A 24855-nucleotide genomic window follows, 5' to 3' on the forward strand; every position below is an offset into this window, starting at 1 on the left:
TGATAAGAATGCTGAAGAATAATAGAATCCACTGTTGGCTGGTGGGGTTATCCACGCAAGTTTGCCATCGACGGCTCCCCCGCAGTTTGGGAAGTTTCACTGGGTGTTAAATTCTTCAGCAATACTTTGCCATTCCTTCACAGTTGTAGGGAACTAGAAGAAAAATAAAATTTCTGTAAATACATAACCTTACCATATCTTTTATATTTTACAGACTGCAACCCCAGAGCTCCCATTGGACCTGTCAGTCTGAGCAGCCACCTGCTGAAAAGCAGTAGGGTCAGTGTTGCTCAAGTACTTTCTCCAAAGAGAAAACATGGTGCCACAGAATGGTGACAACTACCAGCTGTCACAGTAAGTGCTGGCCAGTGCACAGCAAGTGCTTCAGAAGTGGTTTGGTACAGTATGCCGGTGCTCAGGATCCCGGCAATCAGAGTCCCTATGCTGGCATCCCGACAGGGATAGGATACCTACACCTACAGGTAAGTATCCTAATCCTACCCCTAAACCTAACTCCTTGCAGCCTAAACCTAACCCTCCCTGCGCAGCCTAACCTATCATTCCCCTACCCCCCATAGCCTAACCCTAACCCCCCCAGTGCCAATCCCTAACCCTACCACTAACCCTAATACTTTCTGTTGGGATGCTGGCGCCGGGATTGTGACTGGTGTTGAGATTCTGGCACTGGCATTCTGAGTGCCGGCATCACAAAAGCCGGGATATGAATTACATCCCCTTTAGAAGCCCCCTGATTGGGACATATTTCGATCGCACATTGCATGAAGGGTACTCTGCATGTCAGAGGACCAGATGGTGCAGTTTGAGTGACTAATGTATGACCTCTTGGTATGGGGGGTATCCGGTCTACTTAGGCCACAAACTAATATTACAGACACACCTGACCAGCCTGTTAGCAGTAGTCCCACCCATTAGTGTAAAATCCCCCACCCACCTATCAGTCCGGCATTCCTACTGCCATTTATTCTGCGATGATGCAGTACCCAACACAAACCCAGTCACAGGATGAGGCACATTTTTACAATTTATAATTAGTGTTTTGTCAATTTTGAAAAAAATGGGCACATTTATCAATGATTATTATCATATGCAATGAGTTGAAAAACAGTTTCTTTCACACAAAAAAAAAAAGAAAAAAGTCTGGTGTTTTTCTTACCTTTAAGTACTGCTGTATTAGTACTAAAATGATGGATTTGCAGGTCTCTGGGATGATGAACTCCAAAGCTTGAAGGGAGATGAGGGAGCCAAACTTCAGGTCAGCCATGTGAGGTTCTAGTTTTGTTGTGGGCCCGGGGTGGTAAAAGGAGCAGACACTGAAGATGATTTAAAAATAAATGTGGAGTTTTTAATGAGTGGCAAAACAAAAAGTCCGGTTATAGCACTAAAGTGCACTTGGGGAACTGTAGTGAAGCAATGGGAAAAAGTCCAGGTAGTGATAACAGAAAGTAGTCCAGTAATCCAGGTTTTGTGAGGCAGAAATGATTTGCAGGCTGAAGTGAAGTTGCAAGCTGAATTGAATTTGCAGGGAGAAGGCAAGTGGAGGCAGGGTGCAGGGTAACAGCTGATGCAGGTACTCAGGCAAGGGAGAGACAATGGAGGAGGCAGGAGAATCCAGGGGGCTGGAACAAGCAGGGAGAAGCAGGCTAGGCAATGATCCCAACAGATAGGTGAAAACACATCAACTCTCTCTCAGCTCTCGCTGAGCAACACGTTGCACTGGCAATGAGAGAGCATGTGACACACCAGGATAGGGCGACTAGGTCACATGACTGGAGGCAAGATGGCGGCGCCCATGCCAGAGCGGAATGGAAGCACCACCAGGACTAACCAGACCAGCGTGACAGTATGCCCGCACAGGACTACGCGCAGCCAATGCACCCCGCCAGATACCAGCGCCACCACCAGACGCCCCTCGCCATAGCATCCTCACAGGTAATACCTGCCGGCCGGCATGCCGAGAACCCCTGGTCGTGACAAGCCAGGGACTTGCCAGTAGCCAGAAATCTAAGAGTAGCAACCAGCCTCTCCTCGGCAGGGATGGCCCTCCTGAATTTGGTATTCTCCCTCCGAATGTAGTAAGTCACCAGATGCAGCAACTCCTGAAAGGTGGCATCATCCATGTGCAGGAAATTCCTAAAGTCATCAGGATTGTTCTCCTGAATCTCCATGAGCAGTAGCATATGAGATGGAGGGGTATATTTAATAAAGTGTGGGTTTTTAGAAGAGGAGATGCCCACAGCATCCAATCAGATTCTACTTAACATTTATCTAGCACCTTTTAGAAGATAATAGCTAGAATCTGATTGGTTGCTATGGACAACATCTACAGTTCTTAAAACTTTCACTTTAGTAAATATACCCCAGAGAGTCTGTCTCATCAGCCACTCCTTTGTCCCTCAGGACCACATGACTCTTCTCCATTCTGGGCTCTCTCCCTATTAGCTAACACCATACCGACAGTGTTTGATGCCCTAACTTGATAGCGATAATGATCCATTATTAGCAAGTATATAGAAGCACTTTGTTAAGGCAAGCAAAACTAAGAAGAGCAGGAAAGCAGTGTACGATGTTCAGCAGGTCTACACCAAGCCTCACTAATCACAGAGCAGAACTGCAAAGAGCTAAAATGGCGTCTGCTTTTTATAGCCTATAGAAAATATAGCCCATTATTTACATTTTGCAGAAATCTTTAAGATGGTCATGTGGTGTTTTAAAAGCAAACAACATATTGGTCATGATCTAACGACAGAATGACTAATGATATATTAATTGGTCTTTGGAAGTATTGCACTCTATGTACGTACTTTGGGCATGATTCATCACGGATCGCAACTGCAACAGCATACGCAGATTGGCCGATGGTGTGTAATGTGCATGAGTATGCACTGCAGTGCGTGTGCGTGAGTTGGCATTACAATCACACTGCGATCACCTAAGCATATTACAAAGCCATCGCAGATCGAGGGATGGGACATCAGCGTTTGGGGGTGGTGATGGGGGAGTGGTTGGAGAAACGTAGATGTGCCTGTCTGTTTGAACGCCGTTACTTGGGCAAGCATAATACAGCCACTGCGATGGCATACGCAGCTTAAGCACTCACTGCATGTGACGACAGTTGCAATTTCTGAGTAAGGTCAGACCTGTTGTAATGGTGCGCGAGGGGCCAATGTTACTTGATGGTTTTGATGTATACGCAGGTCTGCGAGTCCTTACGGATGGGCAAAAGCTCTAGTGGGCGTCTCTATGCTGGCTTTGCAATTGCAAACATTAGCATTTTTTCGCAGCAGGTCTGTGAGCGTAATCGCAGCTGCGATCGCAATAGTGATCCATAGTGAATCAGGTCCTATATCTTTTGCTCAGGAGTTCAAGGAAAATCATTTACACATCGTCTAATGTGTACCCAGCTTCAGTCTCTCAATCAGCATGCAAAATGCTATGAGTCAACGGTATGCAGTCGGGACTGTCTAATCCCAGCAAGGGTCTAATGACAGGTGTCATTTTACCTATGACGGGAGTCCGACGCCCAGCATCCCGATCGAAGGTAAGCCGGGTGCCGGGCTCGGACAGCTGCGGAGGCAGGGGTGCCTTAAGAGAGGAGGGGGCCCGTGTGAACTCCCCGTGCGGGGCCCCCTCCTCTCTCCCTGTGGCCGGCAGCCGACTGTCGTGACTGGCCAGCCACCGGAGCATAGTAGACTAGGGGGACTAGAGTGTGCCCGGAGTCTACTGTGCATGAGCAGAACACCAGAAAAATGGCCGCGGAGACAGTTTTCCGGTGTTCTGAGCAGCGCTGACACACTACGCGGGACCACGGACAGGTGAATTTAAAATAATATGAGTGCAGGTTGTGCGGTGTGGGGGCCCCCTGGACCCCTAAGGGAGGGTTAGGGAGGGTTAGGTTAGTGAATAGGAAAATACTTACCTGTCAGGATTAGAACCACTGGTCTTTCAGCATCGGGATTACAACTGCCGGATATGCCAGTCCCGAGTCAACAGCCACAGCTTTTTTCCATACCAAGTGCCATTTACCATACATTCTAAGTTGCACACAGAAATACAAGTTTCACATATCAAATTAATCAGCACAGTCTCCTTGTGCGTCCTAGATGCAGACACATTTTCGGCAGAAAAAGATGCCCAATGCTAGCAGAGTAGCACAGGACCGGGCGGCTCACTCACACCTGGAATATCGCTCTGCATGGCATATTGAGACTAGATGAGCAAGGGCACATATGTAGCATTCCTAATAATTGTGTCTTAAACCACACAATAAAAATACAACACGTTAGATACCATAAGGGGACAGTGGGCTCAGAGGCGTTTTAAGACAGGAGGGGGCCCGTGTGCACTCCTCATGCAGGGCCCCCTCCTCTCTCCCTGGTGGCTGGCAGCCGACTGATGCGGCTGGCCAGCCACCGGAGCATTAGTAGACTCCGGGCACTAGAGTGTGCCCGGAGTCTAATGCGCATGCGCAGAACGCAGGAAAAATGGCCGCGACAGCCATTTTCCCGGTGTTCTGAGCAGCAGTGACACCCGACGCGGGACCTCGGACAGGTAAGTTTAAAAAAAATATGGGTGCAGTGTGTGGCCCCCCTGTACCTGGGGGCCCGTGTGCCCCGCACACACTGCACCCATTATAGATACGCCACTGAGTGGACTAGTATCTGGCTTTACCCAACAAAGCTAGCTATTTCTTAAAAAATTACTTTTTTGCCTTTTTAATAATAATAAAATGTGAAACTTTTATGTACTGTATGTGTGTTTCTTTTGTCTATATTAATTACACACTTTTTGTTTTGCTTTCTCTGGCATATTCAATTGGGGGCGAAAAATAGCAAAAATCCCGTACCTGCGAGGTTTTGCCTGCAGGTGCGGGAATTTTGCTGTTTAATTAGGTGCAGGGTATTTCGGGTTTTGAGTGCCTGGAGGTTTTTTTTTAGCAACCCAGCAAGTTTGATTTTTCCTAAAATCGTTAATTTTAGGAAAAATCAGCGGGACTTGCTCTTGGACTGACCTGTCTTCTGCATCCATCGTCGGGTCTGCAACAGCGGTGAGTATGTAGTGTTTGTGAGTATTTGTAAGTCTGTATGAGCAAGTGTGTGTATATGAGTGTTGTCTGTCTGAATCCTGGTGTGTGTGCCCCCCCAGTGTCAGTGTGCCCCCCCCGTAACGGGCGCTGGGAGGACTACATCTCCCAGCAGCCCTTGCTCCTCTCACCAGTCCACGGCACCTCCCAGCAGCCCCCTCCCCAGTGACAAGATGGAGGGGAGGCCACCAGGAGCCGCAGGGGCTACTGGAGACATTTTTTAAAATTTTATTTTTTTACATGGCGTGGAGTGTTCAGAGCAGAAATCCCCGCAACTACTTTTCTATTATTGTATACCGCGGGTATTGGGAGCTCACATACACGTGGTATTCCAAAATTAGGCGCAAGGGGTGCAAGGTTTTTTACCTCACGCCCAATTGAATATGCCCCTTAGAGGTTCACAAATATTATTAATGCCAATTGTATGTGAGCTATGGAGTTCCACTTTATAGGTTAACTCTTTCTTTTTCTCGAAAAAAATAAATTTCTTGCCTTCCAACTAAGGGTATTTCAGTTCTTACTTTAGGAATATTTTTCATTCTTCTTTGCAGAACACTTTTACAGTACAGTAGGTAAAAAAAATAATCTTAGTTCTTTTTGCATGCACTGAATCTTTTACATCTCCCCAAAGATTTTTAATAATATTCAAGTCTAAGGACAGTGAAAGTCATTACAAAATCCTTCATCTCTCGTTCCTGCAAGTACAAATTTATTTTTACCTTCAATTTCTTCAATGACTGTGAGAAATTAGCTTCTAAGATTTGTTAAACACATCCATCTAAATGGTATTTATTTCGCTCCTCCCTGCTACAAATCCCCAAAACCAAAGGTTAAAGTAGACTGGCATTCCTGCTAAAACATTTTAAGATATAACTTCAATGATAGGTTGGGTAGGGGGGGCATGTTAACCCATGGCTTGTACAATTTTCTGTAGTGTGCATCCATGATGTCTATGCTGAGTGCAGTTGTAGAGTTATTAGGTATGACTATAGCTGATTGGTGAAAGGCTTACATCATCCACCAATCAGAGAGGAGTCTCCACACACTGAATGGTGAGTAGCTGGAACCATTCACCAATTAGAATAGGTGCCACTACAGAGCTCCGTTGGCCCGCCACCCACGAACTCACTGATCACTGCATGTTCTGTTGCTCTCAATCACTTCTCTTAATGAAGGCTGTTTAACCTCATTCTAGTAACTAACCATGACCTGTATGTATATAGTGATATAGGGTGGTGTTCAGAATTCACAGGCCCCTGTGCAGCTTCACATCTACCCACCTTGGCACGCCTCTGCCAGCCCACAGTATGCCACCTGGGCTTCCTAAGCTCACCCCATGACCACCTTTGTCTGCCTGCTCTTGCTCACAGTCAGTGTGGCCAGGAACTAGAAAAGCAACCCTCTCTGTAGCAGCTGAAGCATGGTAAGTGTAAGTGATGGCAATGCTGCTGATTTCTTTTGGTATAATGTCTGGTGTGAGGAGAGATGGGCGGGAACAGAGGGTTTATAGTAGGGATGGACATCGGAAACCCGGCATCAATGGTTGCCAAGCTTCCGACATCAAATCATGCTATGCGATGGCAACTACTCAAATATTTGATAGTATAACCATTGCAATGGTTATACTACCACCAGGAAAGGGGGCGGAGCCTTGTGGCACCCCCCATCCTCGACACTGTGGGGGAGTGCCCAGCACTCTCTGAGAAGCTGAACTGCCCCCATGCTCCCACTTAAACTAAGAATAGATGCCGAGCGCATCTATTCTCCTGCTGCTCTGCTATGCAGAGCAGCGGGTGCGCTTTCCCTCCACAGCCAACCATGGGATGGGCATCGGAAAGCTGCATCCGATGGCTGGCAACCATCAAATTTCCGGTATTCGATGGAAAAAATATTTCCATCAAATTGAAAACATTGATGTTTGCTAACCATCGGCTTCCGATGTCCTTCCATAGTTTACAGCACAGGCAGCTTAGGCCGTGCTGAGGAAAGACTCTGGGAGAGGAAATTGTAACAAGAATGTAACCACCTCTTACCATATACATTTTTACACTCAGTGCAGCGCTGCCCATGTCACAGAAAATTGTATTATTTTGAAAATAATTTAATAGAATTGGATGTATTGTTTTGAAGGGACTATGGGTACAGCCTCATTCTATGCTGCATATGTGACATTATAAGGTAAATAATATTTATTATCAGACTTTATTTCAATTTTATTTCAATATGCAAATTAATTATCTATACAGGGTAATTTATTAAAGCATGAGGTGCTGACTATGAAGCATATCGAGGGATATGAGGGGCTCTAGGCTGACCTGGTATATAAGGGCATATGGAAGCTCTGAGATACATATGGGGCATAAGGGACTCTGAGGCATATAAAGGTGGATGAGGAGTACGGGATGGTGCATAAATGAGCATGAGAGGGCTCTGAGGCATATAGAGGGGCATGAGAGGGTCCTGAGGCACATAAAGGAGCTATTTATTAGAGTGGTAAGAAAATGACCTGAAATCTGACAAATAAAATGGTAGATAATCCTACTGCAATTTTGGCCATGTCCTCTGTCTGTGAATCTGAAAATGAAAAGGTGGTAACCCTAAGACCAGTAATTTTTTTTTTAACCCTAAATTACAAATGTGTCCATGTACAATTTGCTCAAATTATGCCAAATAGACCCATTTTGTGCAGCAAGGATTTTGCAACTTATCAGTGCTAAGAGACTTTTTTTTCTCATATATACATCTTAGTTACCATCACTTCTGCGACAAAAGTACAATACAAGCGTACACAGACTGTTGGGGGGAATCGGTATAAAATACAAACGGCTGAATAGCCCAATGAAGCCAATATCCTGACAGGGGCACGTAAGTACCCTAACCCTTCCCTTTCCTCCCCCTAACCCTCCTTAGTGGGGCCTAATCCTATTCTCCCTGGGGGGCACCTAAGCCTAACCACCCCCAGGTGGTGCCTAACCCTAACCCCTCTTCCTGCACCCTAAACCTAAGCGTCTCAGGGGGTGCCTAACTCTAACCCCCCTCCCCCTAGCCTAACCCTAACCCCCCCCCCCGCGACTAAGAGCTAACTATCCCCTCTTCTCTTCATTCGGGATGCCGGCCATCAGGATTTCGTTGTCGGGTTAAAGACAGGCATCGGGATTCCGACAGCCGGCATTCTAGGTGACTACATCCTTATTGGGGCTAGCAGTACATGTAATTCTGTGTGTGATTACAGGCGCGCATGCAGAGGGGGGTTCTGAGTACCCAGAAAACCCAGCTGCCCTACAATCAGTGGCGGTTTCAGTAAGTGTAGTGCAGACCGCAGCGAGTATCACTGTACACAGGTCGGATCAGTAATGCATGCAGGAGGCATGACACCTCCTGCTGCTTTACTGTATTAGTGTTATCATAGCTGCTATCATGTTAGCAGCTGCGATAACAGATTCATCCTCTGCTTAATCAGGCCCACAGTTCTGATAATAGTCATGCATGCCACCATGTATTGTTAATGCGCAGGGGCGCCGAGAAGGGTGGGAGCGGGTACTGGTTACCCAGGCACGGCCCGCAGCACACGCCAGTAGCCGTTTTTTTGTTTGCTTTATTTATTTTTTAACCTTTTTATAAAAAATACACAATCACCTCTATTAAATCTTTGCGGGCGTCAGTTCGGGTGGGGGTGGAGGCTTGCTCACCGGACTGTGTGTCACACTAACTGTTGAACAGTGAGAGCATCGGGAGATGATGATGTCATCATCTCATGAGACTCTCACTCTTCAACAGGTTCTGGGACGCGGGCAGGGACTGGGAGAGATGACCGAAAGGAAGGCTGGGTTGGGCTGGGTGACCTTGGGCTCTGTGTGTTGTGTGAGACTGGTGTGTGTGACTGAGGAAAGAGCTGAGGAGCTTGCCAGAAACAGTGAGTGAGAATGTGCTGCAGTTTGTATATTTTTCATTTATAAATACAGTATAAATGCATCCATACTTGTGTAATATATACTGCATACAGGGAGGTTCCAGGGGAGCATTAGCTCCGGGATCCAAAATGGACAGAGGGCGCCATTCAGGTTTTCCGGAATTCATGGGGCGCTTCACAGTATGACAGCTGCCTGTTAGTTTTATCTAGGTTTGTTTGCTCTATATCCTAAATAAGTTACGGATCTGAGATCCGTTTCTACATTTCATGCTCCCTCAAGCTGCCCAGATTGCCTCCCCTCCCTCCTCTGTGATCATTTTCTGTCACCTCCCCTTTGCTGTCAGATTGATTACATTCACATCTCACCTCTTTAATTCCCTCCCCTATTTACCATGGGATCGTCTCCTTTCTTATTGGCTTCTGTCACCACCCCTCTCTGATAGACTTTTTGCCCCTTCCCTCTGTAGTACCCCTAAAGTGTTAGCTATTTCAATCTATATGTTGTATACAGTTTACAAGAGATAATTTATTCAAATATTCACTCTGTATTAAATGATTTACTGCCAGGCTGATATTGCCATGAATAGCACCAGTTGTATAGAGTGCAAGTTGCGTAGCGATTGTTACGATCCTCTAGAAATTGCTAGGACCGAGATGGAGGTATTGGAGATATGAGACACATCGAAGAACAGTCGCAAGCAGAATATTAAAATCATGGAAGTTTACTTTATAAATGATATGGTGGACCTTGAGGGCCAGTACAAACACAACATGTCAATGGTGCAGTTAGGAGCTGATACAATAGGACAGTCAGTAGAATATACTGTAGACTTACAGCACAAAATAAAGTTGTTGAATGGCCATGAGGTCTAGTTGACAGAGATGCTTGAAACGTGGTATAGAAGCAGGATTGCTGTATGGCCGGGAGGGCCTAGTAGACAGCGATGCTTGAAACATGGTGTAGAAGCAGGATTGTTGGATGGCCTGGAGGGCCTAGTAGACAGCGATGCTTGGAACATGGTATCGAAGCAAGATTGCTGGATGGCCTAGTAGACAGCGATGCTTGAAACGTTGTGTTGAAGCAGGATTGCTATATGGCCTGGAGGGCCTAGTAGACAGCGATGCTTGAAACGTGGTGTTAAAGCAGGATTGCTGTATGGCCTGGAGGGCCTAGTAGACAGCGATGCTTAAAACGTGGTGTAGAAGCAGGAGTACTGGTTGGCCTGGAGGGCCTAGTAGACAGTGATGCTTGGAACATGGTATAGAAGCAGGATTGCTGTATGGCCTGGAGGGCCCTGTAGACAGCGATGCTTGAACTCGGGGTACTTGGGTCACCTAGAAGCCGGTGAGCAGAGTACACGCAGCATGTGTAGATTAGAACTGGAAGTCTGCATGCACAGAAAGCAGGTTGCATAACCAAAGTTCCAAATGAAAACTCTATAGCCGTCAGGGCGGCGACAGTCCAGGAAGTTAAAATAGGATCAGCTGCCAATCAGGCAACACTAGGAGGAAACATGTGAAATCCTCTGATGTCTGGGTCTCCTAGCAATCGGCAACCTAGAAGCATGGTCAGGAGAAGGAGGAATACTGGCAAGAGACAAGTCCTGGACTGGACTTGTAACAGTACCCCCCCTTGACGCGGGGTTGAAGAACCCCCAGATCCAGGTTTATCTGGAAACTTCTGAAAGAAGAGTCTTTTCAGTCTGGGAGCATGAAGTGCATCTTCCGAAACCCAGGAACGTTCCTCCAGGCCATAACCCCTCCAATGAACCAAAAACTGTAATTTACCTCTGGAGAACTTGGAGTCCAGAATTCTTTCAACAACAAATTCCTGTTGACCATGTACAATCACTGGACCAGGTTTGGAACTAGGCTTACTTCCATATCTCGTGGAAGAAAAAAACGGTTTGAGGAGAGAGCAATGAAAAGTGTTGTTAATACGTAAAGAATTGGGTAGTTGCAATTTGAAAGTGACAGGATTCATTTGAGCAATAATGCAAAAAGGCCCGATGAATCTAGGTCCCAATTTATGAATAGGTTGGTGCAGCTTGATATTCTTAGTAGAAAGCAAGACTAAATCTCCCTTTTTCAATAAACACGGTCTTCGATGCCTGTCTGCAATACTCTTAGAACGAAGAGAAACTTTGCAGAGACTTTGATGAACTTTGCTCCAAATACGGCGAAGCCGAGACACAGATGATGGAGTAGACACACTGGAAACATTAGGTTCAAAGGAGTTAGCTCCGGGATGCTGACCGGTGACACAGAAAAATGGAGACACATATGAAGCTAAATGACAAGCATTGTTGAACGCAAATTCTGCCAGAGGCAAATGCAGGACCCAATCTGAATGACATTTGGAAATTAAACAACGTAAATATTGCTCCAGAGACTGGTTGGCACGTTCCGGCTGACCATTGGACTGTGGATGATATCCTGAAGAGAGACTGATACAAAAACAGAACAAAATGCTCTCCAAAATAGGGCAATGAATTGAGTGCCACAATAAGACACAATATCTAAAGGCAATCCATGAAGTCTAAAGAAGTGTTGTATAAATAGTGAAGACATTTCTCTGGCCGACGGCAGCTTGGACAAAGGAACAAAGTGTGCCACTTTACTAAATCGGTCCACAACCGTCCAGACAACTGAACATCCATAGGAAACTGGAAGATCCACAATGAAGTCCATGGCAATGTGCGTCCAAGGTCTCTTAGGTGTAGACAATGGAAGAAGAAGACCAGGAGGAGCTGTCCGAGGATTCTTATTACGGGCACAGACTTCACATGCTAACACAAACTCACCGACATCTTGGCTAAGGATGGCCAGAAGACCAGAGGTGTCACTAGGGTTGGTGTCACCTGGTGCTATATCTCGTGGTGACACCCCCCCTCCACCAATAAAATAAAATCAGGACCAAGATGCGCAGCTCGGCACTATTTCCCCCCTTACCAGTCCAGTACTCACACTGCAGTGCTCCTCCCTAGAAAGTAGGGGTGCACTCATCTGAATTTCAATCAAATAGGTATCAAAAATCTTTTATTCCATCATATTAAAAAAGTGTTCACCAACGTTTCGGTTCTCTATAGTTCACAACTCTGGCATTGCATTTGCAACGTTTCAGGCACTGTCATCAGGCTAAGAAACACAAAACAACACTATAACAATAGAAAACTACCATTCACCACGTGTATATCGAAGCCGGGACCACTCACCCGGAGCGGCCGCGCCTGATCAGTCACAGGTTTCAACCTGTCATTATAACATCAAACAACTTAAACAACATGATAGCATCAAAACAATTACATATTATAAAAAAGTATTACTGTACTACCATTCTATCTAAAGTGCATACAGTCAAATACATATATAATTATAAATGTACAATCGCAGTAATGTTATAACATGTAATAATTATCTATATATTAGGAAGGATAATTAAATTATACTGTAAACATCACCAAAGCGAGTGATGCATTATATCCCCTTATAGTCAATCACATATAATACAATGTGCCAGGGGCGGATTGGGCCACCGGGACGGCGGGGATGTTCCCGCTGGGCCGGTCCCATCTTCCCCTCTGCCTGGCCGCCTGACGCAGCCAAGCCGGTCAGCACCGATTCCTATGACTGTAGGGCCAGCCGCCGCGTTACCAGTAAAGTCTGGCTGGCTCCCGTGTTCCCTCCCTCGGCCCCCGCTGCCTGTCCACCTCCTCTCTGTGTGATTGGTCTGCCTGTCCACGTGGGCTGCTGGAGGCAGGGACGTAGTGTGTGTGCTGTGCAAGTTAGTGGAGCTACTAGAGCAGCAGTGCTCCGGCCCAGGTGTAGAGTGTGACAGGGGGAGCTGTCCTGGCTGAAATAGTACTGCTTTTATCAGACCACCGGACATCGTAGTAGCAGAAGGAACAGGTATGCATGCTAACCACCCCTCTTCCCTCCTCAATTCAGAAGACATGCACTGATCACATTCCTTTGGCTGAAATATTTATTACCTTCTCTTCCTCCTCCTATCCCGACAATTGATTGAGCACACTAGCTGGCTCTGTGTGCTAATCTCACTTTCCCCCAGGCAGGTCAGTTGCAGGCTGCAGATCAGGGGCTGAGCTTTTGCTGCTAAAGGAAGGTTTGTCGCCTATTTCATGAAGCTTCTTGCACCTGATACTGGTCCAAAATGTGCATTCCAGTATGTCTCCTCCACTAGTGAGTGTCATAGGTCAGTGTGTGTCTAGATAACTATAATAATAATATAGTGTATTATTAATACACTGCATCATGTTGGAGAATGTGCCATCACAAATTCTCCTTAACTAATTGTATACTGTACTGCAGATCACAATGTCATGTGATCTGCATTACTTTAATAGCTGCCTGGTGTACTGACAGTGTTCCCTATAAATATACAATACTTTTCTGAACTTGTAGCTGATAATGTCTGATAATGGGTCACATTTTCTGCATTGTATTTCTTTATTTATTTTTTTCCATTTATTTTATGCAGTTTTCTGTGTACCTTACAGGCTGTGTGCGATTTAACATATTTTACAACGTCATTCCACACTCAGTTACAGGGGCGTATCTATAATGGGTGCAGGGTGTGCAGTGCACACGGGCCCCTGGGTCCAGGGATGCCCACACTGCACACCCTGCACCCATATTAATATTTCTGTTTGTAGTCCCGCATCGGCTGTAGCTGTGCTGCACAAAATCCCTGGAAAATGGCTGCCGTGGCCATTTTACCGGCCGTTTGCGCATATGCAGTAGGGAAATCACTGGGATAATGGCTGCCACGCAATTTTCCCGGTGACCTGCGCATGCGCAGTAGACTCTGGGCACAGACTAGTGCTCACAGTCTACTGCTACGCTTGGTGTGCTGCCAGACGCTGGAGAGAGAGGAGGGGGTCCCGGGTGGGGAATGCACGCAGGTCCCCTCCTCACTTGGGGATCGATTTAGAGCCGCTCGCAAGCGCTGTGCGCTCACAAGCGTCTGGCGTGTGAGAGCCCCGCCGAGCGACTGAAGATCAGTCGCTGCAGGGCTCGCAACAAGACGGGGCGGCTGTCGATGTTGATTGACAGCTCGCCCCGTTTTGTGGGCGGGTAGGGGCGGTCGCCGGACAAACGCAGACGTTCCCTTGGGAACGCCTGGGATTTCTAGGGAGGTCTTACGAACATCACTAGTGATGTCAGTAGTGGACTTCATGCTCTATTAGAGCAGGAAGTCCACTCGGGCTTGCGGCAGCTAGACCCTACCCCAGGGTCTCGTCGCAAGCCCGATGGTCGCGATAATCGTGACGGGCTCCTGGCCCTTCGCACAAGCTGTTGGTGGTCTCCCACAGCTTTGCGGGCGGCCTGATAAAAAAACAAAAACGCCCACATTCAGAGCGAGCGCCCGCCAGCAGTAAGCGGCTCTGAATCAGAGCCTTAATACGCCCCTGCTCAGCTGTCTCAATATAAAATTGAAATTGTCTCGTATTACTCCCAATACTGTTTAAAATTAGTAGAGTTTTGGCACCGCATGTAGATCCAACATTTTAAGTATACTTTTTTTTATATATATACCACAGAGCTGTATAATTTTGATTTAATATAAAATATATGTACAGGTATAGATGCAAAAGGTACCATGCTAGCTTGTTTGTATGTGTTTTTAAATAAAACTAGTATGCTCTACCAGTCATTTGCTGGGTCGCTATTTGCTATCGCATTCCTCCTGTTTAAATCCTTGCCTTATCCAATATCTCTCTATATCTGCCCTTGTCCCCTTTCTCTCCACAGTCTCTCGCCCCCCCGCCCCCTCTCTGTCTCACCCCCTTTCTCTGTGTATGTCTTTCACTCTACCCTGATTCTTCCCGTGGCTGTCTCCCTTCTATATTTGCTCCTTCTTTCCCCTGAGACGTATTACCTCACAGCCCTATATTACAGACATAAAGCCACTTGTCCATCTCCATAACCGCTCCTCTTCCATGGTCTCACATACTTTGGCCTCTTGTTCTTGGTTGACACTTGCTGGTCAAGGCTTTTGGGTTGCCACCCCAGCAGGGCACCCCCAGCCAGGTTCTGTTAAGACTCACTGTTGCCTTAGTGCAGCTATACAGAGAGCTCAGGGGTCCCATCCGTCTCCAACCAAGTTTCTGCTGTTGGAGTTTAGACAGGATTTATGCTCGGGATCCTCCAGAGTGTGCAGGGCTTGTAGTAGAATGAGTAGTTCGCTGTGCAAATAGTGGGCACAAGGAGAAGGAACATCTACCCCCCACTGTACATGTCAGGGTAAAATATTTTAACTAATTATATAATAGATACATTATCTAGATTGTGACTAAGGACTGTTGTGTGGGAGGAGAGGGTGGCATAACATGCACATGCTTCGGGTGCCATAGCTCCACGCTATGCCTCTGGCTGGAGGCGAACTGAACCACTCCTGGGAGGAGAGGGGTGTGCGCTGTTGTAGCTATGTAATTGGGAGCCAACTGTCAGTACTGTACATGGATGGAGGAACGGTGGCTGGGAGCTGCGGAAATGACTTTGAACAGGTGAGATCTTCCACTCTCATCCTTCCTGTTTCTTCTCACCATTATTACCATCCTGCCCTCTTCTTCTAACTACTTCTCCCATCCTAACCCCAGCTTCACACTACTACTCCCATCCTGCCCCCTGCTTCTCACTACTACTCCCATCCTGACCCAGCTTCCCGCTACTACTCACATCCTGACCCCAGCTTCCCGGTACTACTCCAATCCTGCCCCCTGCTTCTATCAACTACTCCCATACTGTCCCTGCTTCTCACTACTACTCCCATCCTGACCCCAGCTTCCCGCTACTACTCCCATCCTGCCCCCTGCTTCTCACTACTACTCCCATCTTGACCCCAGCTTCCCACTACTACTCCAATCCTGCCCCCTGCTTCTATCTACTACTCCCATCCTGCCCCCTGTTACTCACTACTACTCCCATCCTGACCCCAGCTTCCCATCACTACTCCCATCCTGACCCCAGCTTCCCGCTACTACTCCAATCCTGCCCCCTGCTTCTATCAACTACTCCTATCCTGTCCCCTGCTTCTCACTACTACTCCCATCCTGACCCAAGCTTCCCGCTACTACTCCAATCCTGCCCCCTGCTTCTATCTACTACTCCCATCCTGCCCCCTGCTTCTCACTACTACTCCCATCCTGACCCCAGCTTCCTGCTACTACTCCCATCCTGCCCCCTGCTTCTCACTACTACTCCCATCCTGACCCGAGCTTCCCGCTACTACTCCCATCCTGCCCCCTGCTTCTAACTACTTCTCCCATCCTGACCTCAGCTTCCGACTACTACTCCCATCCTGCCCCCTGCTTCTATCTACTTCTCCCATCCTGACCTCAGCTTCCAACTACTACTCCCATCTTGCCCCCTGCTTCTAACTACTTCTACCATCCTGACCCCTGCTTCTCACTACTACTCCCATCCTGACCCCAGCTTCCAACCACTACTCCCATCCTGACCCCTGATTCCCACCACTACTACCATCCTGACCCCTGATTCCCACCACTACTCCTATCCTGCCCCCTGCTTTTAACTACTACTCCCATCCTGCCCCCTGCTTCCCACTACTACTCCCATTCTGCTCCCTGCTTCCAACTATTATTTTCATCCTGTCCGGAGTGTTTGCAGCTTGTGCTCCAAGTGCTGGCTGTGGAGGGGGTTGATAGGCTAACCAGTCCTACACCCTGGGCTCAGTACAGTACCCACCCTAACTATCACCACCGCCTCTGGAACATACCCGTAACCCGCCTTACCCCCTGGCCCCTAGATATACAGAACGCCCCAGCCCAGGGACATACACTACCCACCCCCCCTGTCCCAGGGACATACACTCACCACTCTACTCCCCAGCCCTTTAGACACAGGATATACACTATCCACCCTATTTTTTTCTTGTGGGGGCCAATGTGGGTTTTATTTTCTGTCAGTAGATCATAGTGTCTGTTTAGTTTTTTCCTGTGGGTGTCATTTTGTTTTATTTTATTCCTGTGGGGGCCAGTTTGTTTTATTTTATTCCTGTGGGTGCCATTTTGTTTTATTTTATTCCTGTGGGGGCCAGTTTGTTTTATTTTATTCCTGTGGGGGCCAGTTTGTTTTATTTTATTCCTGTGGGGGCCAGTTTGTTTTATTTTTTTCCTGTGGGGGTCGGTTTGTTTTATTTTATTCCTGTGGGGGGTCAATGTGTTTGGATGTTTAGGTTTTTTTTTCTTGTGGGGGCCAGTGTGATTTTTTTCCTATTGAGGCCACTGTATTTTTTTTTGTTGTCCTGTGGGGGCCAATGTGTTTTATTTGTTCTTGTGGGGATAAGGGGCTAATGTATTTTAGTGTTTTCTGTGGGGGCCAATGTGTGTGTTTTTCTCCTGTGCATTGTTTTTCGTCTGCCATATGCGTCTGAGTTGCACTGTGTATGCTTCCCGAAGATGTTCGTACAGAGGGCCTGATTCAGAGGCGCTCGCAAAAAAACGAGCGCTCGCTCTGAATCAGGGCGGGCGCTGTTTTTTTTAGTTGCGGCCTCCTGGCCCCTCGCATAGCTGTGGGTGACCACCCACAGCTATTGCGAGCGGCCAGGATGATGGTCACGATGGTCAAGACCATCGCGACCATCGGGCTTGCAACGAGACCCTTGTGGTAGGGTCTTGTGGCGTGCAAGCCCCAGAGAGCCTAATAGAGCCGGAAGCTCTCTCACTGACATCACTGGTGATGTCAGTGGGGCCGCCCACAAACGGCAGGCGTTCGCTTGGGAACGCCTCCATTTGTGAAGCCACCCCCGGCCACGCCTACAAAACGGGGCGAGCTGTCGACATCGACAGCCGCCCCTTTTGTAGTGAGCCACGGAGCGAGTGCTTTTTGCGCTTGCTTCGGGGCTCGCGCACACGCCACGCGTGCGCACTGGGCCACCATCGACCCGCTTGCGAGCGGGTCTGAATCAGGCCCAAAGTTGCAGTACAGAGTCAGAAGCATGCACCAAGAAGTGTATTAGAAATGTGTTGGGTGTTCCTAGGCGGTTACAGGGGGCTGGCTAATCAGACGCAGATGTAACAGATGCAGATGTAACATGGTATGGGTGTGTTGTTCAAGTGGTTGCGTATAGACACACTGAATTGCTCACATTGGAGGCCTTACTCAGGTGGATAATAGGGCTGGTGAAAGTTTTAAAGGTGCGACCGATAGGGCATCTAAGACGCACAAAGCATGGTTGCAGCATCTGTAGACACTGACAATGGACATCAAAGTCCCTGCATATTTGAATGTACACCAGTGAAAGGCATTGTAGTGGCATTAGCATAAAGTCACAGACTCAACTGCAGCAAAAGACAAAAGAAAAGCTGCAACTGAATCCAACTCTAGATCATGTCTCATAAGAAGGTATCCCACCCCCTCAATAGACTCTGCCTCATTAGGGCTGCTTCCATAAATTTCCCGGGCTGGTTTTCCATCCCAATCCGCCCCTGCAATGTGCTATCTATATTTCATATAATATGGTATGAAACCAGTTTCCCCAGATCAGGGCCGTAGCTAGGGTAGTGCGGCCGGTGCCATCGCACAGGGCACCACAGGTCAGGGGGCGCTGTTTGGGCCTGTCAAATTTCTATTTATTATCATTCTTGCTTGTAGCTTCCTCTTATCTCATCCCCAGCATCTCCTGGCCTCTCCTATCTCTTCCCGGGCCCTTCCCCATGAAGCCATTCCCCTTTTTTGGGCCCATTATGTCCCTTTGAAAGATGAGGGGGCGCCAATGCTCTTTCTGGCACAGGGCACCAAAAAGTCTAGTTACGGCTCTGCCCCAGATAGCATGCCTCCCCTTCTGTATCCAGCCAGCCAGCCCCCATTCTATGTCCCCAGACAGAGTGCCCCCATTCTGTGTCCCCAGACAGCATACCCCCCCTTCTGTGTCCCTTGCCAGCCTACCTTCCCTTCTGTGTCCCCTGCCAGCCTGCCCCCCCTTTTGTCTCCAGACAGCATGCCTCCCCTTATTATTATTATTATCGTTTATTTATATGGCGCCACAAGTGTTCCGCAGTGCCTTACAAAGTACATAAACAAATAGATTGGTTTACAGTGACTTACAGTACAGTACAATACAATACATTACAGGACATGGATAACATACATTGCTACATTCACGACCATAACACCCAGATATGCAACAATGCAAAGCAATCAAGTGTTAGGTGAACTGGTAGAGAGTAAGAAGTAGATGAGGGTATTGTAAGGAGATACACAAGAGGGTAGAGGGCCCTGCTCATTGGAGCTTACATTCTAAGGGGGAGGGACAGACAAACAGGGGTGAAACAGATGGGGTAGGCAGGGAGGAAGGAGTATGTAGCAGCCAGTTAAGATGAGAGCTGGAAGGCTTTGATGAAATAGTGGGTCTTGAGAGCCCGTTTGAAGGATTGTAGAGAGGTGGAGAGTCTGATGGGAAGCGGGAGAGAGTTCCAAAGATGGGGAGCAGCGCGGGCAAAATCTTGGAGGCGGGAGTGGGAGGAAGTAATCAATTGGCATGAGAGGCAGTGTGCATTTGTTGAACGAAGAGGGCGGACAGGAGAGTGAAGGGAGATGAGATCAGAGATGTAAATGGGAGAGGAATGGCTGAGGGCTTTGTAAGTGAGTGTGAGAACCTTAAATTGAGTTCTAAAGGGGTAGGGAAGCCAATGGAGGGTTTGTAGGAGAGGGGAGGCAGATGCAGAGTGTTTTGAGAGGAAAATGAGCCGAGCAGCAGCATTGAGGACAGACTGGAGAGGGGAGAGAAGGGATTTGGGGAGGCCAGATAGGAGAAGGTTACAGTAGTCCAATCTGGAGATGACCAATGAGTGTATGAGGGTTTTAGTGGCATCCTGGGTGAGAAAGGGTCTAATCTTGGAAATATTTTTAAGATGAAAGCGACAGGACTGTGAGAGATTCTGGATATGTGGTTTGAAGGAAAGGGAGGAGTCCAGGATAACTCCCTTCTGTGTCCCCTGCCAGCCTGCCCCCCTCCATTCTGTGTCCCCGGACAGCCTGCCCCGCCCTACATTCTGTGTGCCAGGCAGCATGCCCCCCCATTCTGTGTCCCCAGACAGCATGCCCCCTTCTGTGTCCCCTGCCAGCCTGCCTCTCTCCTCTACAAACTGTGTCCCCAGACAGCCTGCCCCCCCAATCTGTTTCCCCAGACAGCATGCCCTCCCTTCTGTGTCCCCTGCCAGCCTACCTTCCCTTCTGTGTCCCCTGCCAGCCTGCCCCCTCTTCTTTCTCCAGACAGCATGCCTCCCCTTCTGTGTCCCCTGCCAGCCTGCCCCCCCTTATGTCTCCAGACAGCATGCCTCCCCTTCTGTGTCCCCTACCAGCCTGCCTCCCCTTCTGTGTCCCCTGCCAGCCTGCCCCCCCATTCTGTGTCCCCGGACAGCCTGCCCCCCCATTCTGTGTGCCCAGGCAACATGCCCCCCCATTCAGTGTCCCCTGCCAGCCTGCCTCCCTCCCCTACCTACTGTGTCCCCAGACAGCCTCCCCCCCATTCTGTTTCCCCAGACAGCATGCCCCCCTTCTGTGTGCCCAGGCAGCATGCCCCCTTCTATGTCCCCTGCCAGCCTGCCTCCCCTACTGTGTCCCCAGACAGCCTTCCCCCCCCATTCTGTGTCCCCTGACAGCATGCCCAGGTCTGTGTCCCCTGGCAGCCTGCCCCCCTTCTGTCTCCAGACAGCATGCCTCCCCTTCTGTGTCCCCTGCCAGCCAGCCTGCATGCCCCCCCTCCCTTCTGTCTCCAGCCCAGCCCTCTCACTTCACTTACTTTTTTGACGACTCCTCTCTTTCAGTCTTGCGGCGGGCGGGCAGCGGGCTCCTCTTTTTCAGCTGAGGCAGCGGTGTGAGGCATCGAACGTCATGCGCCGCGCGCTTTCTTTGGATGCAAAAAGAACTTTCAAGCAGGGCGGCACCGCACCGTCCTTGTGACGCCACTGCAGAAGACAAAACGAGAGAGAATGTCCACAGTCTTAGTAATGCCAGGATGAGCAAAGGCTTTTTTAGAATGAAAATCCAAAAGGACAGTGGGCCTGATTCAGAGCCGGACGCAAGTGGCCGATCGCTCCTCCGCTGTACGAGCGGAGATATTTAAATCCAAGCGCTCGCTCGTATGTTCGCCCCATATTCTCCCAACCCCTCCTCTAGCTAGCCCTTCATTCAAAATAATGAGCGTCCATCTCCTCTTTGGTTGCAGGGAGCGCTCGCACAAGTCAATTCCGGAAGTGGCCCTGTCAGTTTTCGATTGCCTGCTATTTCATTCTGCAAACATACTTGAATCGATTACTGGCAATCACTATATTAATTACATTAATTGTTATTCACATGTTTGCAATCCTGTTTTTTTTTTCAATGTCAATAAACTTTATTCTTGTTAGTGTGTGTAATTTCTTCCGCAGAATACGTACGGTTTGACCAAGGGGATAGTTTTTCGATTTTAAAAGTTTGTTTGAATGCTAGTAATGGTGTATTTTTTTATAAATGCAGTTTTTTTTTTGTTTAAATTTAAATTAGCTTACGCATATCACTGCATCAAGTCTATCATAACTCACATTATATTTGTGAGGGTGTAGGTCACATGACTCATACACTAACCAATAGAATTGTTTCTGTTAATTTACAAAGTACATTAGCCAATCAAATTTTTTCTAGGTCCTTTATTAAAACTGTTTTGTGTAAAAAAAATCATTGCCATCATGAGAGCCCACGCTTTCTGTAGGCGTGAGCTAATGGTGCTTACAGAGGTGATGGACGAGCGCATTACTAACCAGCCGCACCCCATCACCAATATACAAAAATGGAGGGCCTACGCGGAGGTGCGCCGCCGCCTGCGTTCCCTCGGCTATCGACGAAATATAGGGCAGTTGGAACGCAGGTGGTCGGATCTGCGGCGCAGATCACCATGCCTGCTGGACTTCTTGCGGCGCCGGCTTGGCCAAAGTAAGTGTTTCTGTGTATGTTTATATATATATATATTTTTTTATTTTGGTCATACCTGCGTGTGCTTGTTAACAGTATATCCCTGTTTTTTTTAGTTTAATGCAAATTTAAAAAACAAAAAAAAACAATGTTATTAAAATTGTTTTTCTCCATCATTTAGGGGCAGAGCGGATAGTCAGACGGCGCCGACGTGTGGCTCGTCCCCTATCCCCCACTCCCACCCAAACATCCCCTGCCCACTCTTCCCCAAATTCCCCCTCCACCCCTGACCTTGCCAACCTTCAATCCCCTCCCTCTCCTCACCTGACCATCCCTCCAACTTCCCCCTTCCCTCAAACCCCACCTCACTTTTCCACACCCTCAGCTCCCTCAGCCATAACCCCCCCTTCTTCAATTAGCCACTGGCCCACCTCAGATGAGGAAGATTTCGTGGCTCCAGGCCCAGTCCGCAGTGTGGCTGGTATGTTTACATTGTAAACTATGTTTTTTTTTTTTTTTACATTTTTGGTTTTTAATTTGTAAATTAATTTGGTTGATGTTGTCCTTTTGCCTGTGCAGTTCAAAATAGTAAAGTAGTTCAAATGTTTTTTAGATATATCTTTGTGAAACAATGTCAAGGATGTTTTCCCCTTACACATATGACACATGTCCAAACACTCCCACTTGTGTCTTTCTTGTTTACGGTACCAACAAATGTCGTAGTTTTGCTTAGGTTTAAGACATATGTTTTTTTTGGTTATTTCTACTTATTGGCCCCTTATTTGTTGTAAATCTTTTCGTTTTGCATTCCTTTTTTTTAGGACAGGTTTTTGTAACTGATGTTTTTTTTGTTATAGGCAGAATTTTTGGGGGGTTTGAACATTCAAAATGAAGGTGTCATTTTAGTAACCATCACATTTTTTATCCCCACAGAGGCCCAGAGGCGTAATGAGGCCATTGTAGGAGGCTTGTCTGAACTCCGGGGCCATGTAATTGGCATGCTGGTGGCCTTGGACCACCTTTTGGCGATCCTGCGCCAATAAGTTTTTAACGTTATACCCCCCAAAAAATAAAGTTTATTTTGATTTATTTAAGTCTCATTCCTTGTCTGTAAATCTTAGATTGTTGAACCTTACATAAGTCTACTATTTGTCCCTGTGTTTTTAAGTAATGACAATTTGTTTGTAGAAAGGTCAAGTAAGTATGTAAGCTTGCACATTAAACACATACCAATAGGTTTTTAGAATTAACGTCAAAAATAGTCTAATTATTTTTTGGGGTAATGTAAAAATTAAAGCAACCTGCTTAGGCCTAGAATTGTAAACATACCGATTCACCATAATACCTTTGGTGTTTGTTTTTAGCAACAAAGCAGGGTACAAAAGTTTAGAAATTAATACATTACAGTGTTATGCATTAAGCATGTTTGCATTTTTTGGAACAGGTTTCACTTGTTTGTAATTTACGAAGGAAATGTTTATTTAATGAAAAAATATAAATTTACTGCACACAAATAATAAACACCAAGTGAATTGTCAAAACAAAATCACACAGTTAAAACACACACAAAAGTCCCCAAAATTCCAAAAAACCAAAATATCAAAAAAAATCAGGAACTGTTTGTTGAAGTAGCATGCCAACATGAATCCACAAATGAGGAGAGGAAATCATTGTTCCCGAAGTCATATCCAATGTATCCACATAAAGTCATTTGTGTTAATCAGGTAGTAAGCAAGGATTGTTATGGTCATTTTAGGGAATAAAAAAAAAAAAAAGTTAAAAGTGTACATTAAAAAAATACATGTCTACATTGTGTCAATTAAATTAATTTGTTGAAATAATTACCTAAAAAACGGGCAACAATTTGATCGCGTATGGCCCCCCATATAATGACCTCCGACCAACCTCGGGGGGGCCATCCTCAGGCAAGGCATCCTCTGGCTGCATTGGGACACCACTCCTTATGGCAATGTTGTGAAAAATCCCACACAGGACCACAATTTTGGAAACCATAGCCGGCAAATACATGAGGTCGCCACCAGAACGTTGGAGGCATATGAATCGGCCTTTTAAAAGGCCGATACAGCACTCCACCATCCTGCCTGGTGGCTGTAAGTGTGGAATTATACTGACTTTGTGGCCCTGGTGTGGGAACCAAATAAGGAGTGAGCAGCCAGGGCGTGCAAGGGTAACTACTGTCTCCTGTGAAAATATAAAAAACAACATCAGGACCATTGTGTACCAAGCTTTGCATTGGTTTCAACAGAAGGTGTCAACTTACCCAGAAGCCACGCATCACCAGCTTGTAGGTTGTTTAATTTGTTCCAAATCTCTGATTGCCGGATGACGAAGGAATCATGTGCACTGCCTGGGAATTTGGCATTCAGGGACAGGATCTGGAGGGAGGCATCACATACCACCAGTACATTCATCGAATGAAAGTGCTTTCGGTTCCTACATATAGCCTCCAGCCTTGCTGGAGGCTGAAGTGGTATGTGAGTGCCATCCACAACCCCTATGATGTGTGGGAAGCCAGCAATTTGGTAAAAATTAGCCTTCACCACATTAAGGGAACCCATATCCAATGGCATTTTAATAAAATGATGGAGGTGTTTAAAAAGTGCATCCATCACTGCCCTCAGGATCCTAGAAAAGGAGGATTGGGAGATTCCTGCGACTATTCCCACGGTGATTTGAAAGGATCCTGAGGCACAAAAATTTAACACCGACATTAATTGCGTAAGTGGTGGTATTGCTGTAGGACTGTCAATTTGCCGTTCAAGATCACTCGCTATTAATGAGAGAGTGTCTATGATGATTTTTGGAGGCAGACGGTATCGCCTTAACACCTCATCCTCTGGCATTCCAAAAAGGGTGACACATGTTCTATATATCTGGGGCCTTGCACACC

The sequence above is a fragment of the Taudactylus pleione genome, unplaced genomic scaffold, assembly GCF_031769625.1.
Source record: "Taudactylus pleione unplaced genomic scaffold, aTauple2 ptg000389l, whole genome shotgun sequence".
NCBI lineage: Eukaryota > Metazoa > Chordata > Amphibia > Anura > Myobatrachidae > Taudactylus > Taudactylus pleione.